Source organism: Monopterus albus, unplaced genomic scaffold (assembly GCF_001952655.1).
Source record: "Monopterus albus unplaced genomic scaffold, M_albus_1.0 scaffold68.1, whole genome shotgun sequence".
NCBI lineage: Eukaryota > Metazoa > Chordata > Actinopteri > Synbranchiformes > Synbranchidae > Monopterus > Monopterus albus.
This window is the reverse complement of record NW_018127948.1, coordinates 44852-46912: the sequence shown is the minus strand read 5'-3', so window position 1 is coordinate 46912 and position 2061 is coordinate 44852.

Here is a 2061-nt window from a genome sequence, read left to right as displayed (position 1 = left end):
GGGTGTACATAATAAATAAATGTGCTTGGTGTACTTGTGTACAATGCCAGTTTGTGCAGGACTGAATACTGTGTTCACATAAAAACTATATGCCAATATGTGCAAGAATGAACATTATGTGCAAAGGTAAAGAAGTGGGCAAACAGTGCACAGTGCAGTAGTATAGTGTCATGGGGAAGTGGGATTATAATATTATGGAGCTAAATAGTGGCATCACATGTCCATGTCCAAAAGTCCAGATCAGACCTCTTCATTGGGAAGAGCTGAAGAGTCACATGGCCAAAGGAACAAACGACTTCTTCAGTCTGTCCATGGAGCAGGAGGGAGACAGCAACACCCTGCTGAATGAACTCCTCGGCCTGGTGATGGTGCTGTGCAGAGGGTGAAGAGCATTGTCCAGGATGGGCAGCAGCTTACCTAGAGTCTTCTTCTCCACTACAGATATAAGGAAGTCCAGCTGTGTACCCACTACAGAGCCAGCTTTCCTCATCTGTCCATCTGCAAAGCGTCTCTCTTCTTAATGCTGACTCTCCAGCACACAAGAGCATATAAAGGGACGCTGGCGATGGCAGACTGGTAGAATCAGCTTCTTGCAGATGTCGAAGGACCTCAGCTTCTTCAGAAAGCGCAACATATTTCTACAACAATAATGTTTGAAAACAGTTACATACTGTAACTTTAATTAACATTTTCAGCTGGGGCTTAGAGTTGTATTTTTGTGCAGTGGACTCAAACTATGATGTCACTGTATGTTTATTTATAATGTGTAGCCTATTTATAATGTGTATATATGCATGGCTAAATGTACAAATGTGTGCCTTCACTGTTCTTTACTGGTTTCACATGTAACTTGTTCATCTTTGCATTTTAAGCCTTTTTATTCTGTAATGTGACAACCATTTGCTCAAATTTGACTGCACTTAAACTTGAGTTGGCATTAACTACATTAGTTGAGGAATACACTGATGACATGGCTATTACTTTATTTTAGCTAGGTAGCCCATGCCTGAAACTCATTCTCCTATTAATTATATGTATATTTTAGAAATTTGTTTTGTCAGTTGCATTTTGAGGGGAAATTTCATACAAAGCGGGCACAAGGTTCACATCCTGAGGCCTGTGTGTGATTAGGTTTAGGCAACAATATCAGTGACGTTTGGTGAAAGATCACAGTTGTAGTTAAATGTTACGTCTTGTACCTGAAGTCACTTTTGACTTCTGCTGTGCTAAATCAACACCACAATCTAATCTAACTTTCATTAAGTGCTGTGAGTGCCTAAGCATAAACATAAATATAATGCTGTAGTTGCTACAAGCAGATATTATTAGGGCACCAAATAAAATACCTGTCTTGGACTGTTCTTGTTTTTTCTTTGAGGTTTGCTTGTATGAATACCACACAGTTTCAGCCTAATGAATACCACCCGTAAATAATCAGCACCCCTAAAACTGACATATACAGTAAGACTGCCTGTTGTTTGTGCATTTGTGCACAGACACCTTGAGGGAACGATTCAACATGAGGTCAGACAAAGAGTCTTGTAAAAGAAAAACAGACCAAGACTAAAATTAGGGATAATTTGAGCTCATTTGATGCCACAGAGATATCATACAAGAAATTATTATAGCCTTTGGGTTACATTACACTGGTGGTGTAACACAGGATGGCAGAGGTCCAGATAATGGCCTGGTGCATGCATGTAAAAGTTGATGTGCTATAATTCGCCAATAAAAATATATTTAAGAAACAACTCTCAGTAAATTGGCAAGCCATGATGACCATGGTACATAGAACCCAACAATAGTTTTGTACTATGTCTGCCTCAGTTACAGTATATTTTATTTTAGTTCATTTTGGCATCTTATTTAAACAGGAACATCTCAATTCCCTATACTGCATCCATATTACCCTCACTCAAACACCTGCATTCTGTATTTATAGTTTGCTCAAATGAAAACCACATTTCACTGATCGGTCACAGAAAGCATGTGAAACATTTCTACTGGCAGATGATGATGAAAATGTTTTCTAATTTAAAGGTAACGATTGTTCAAGGGAAA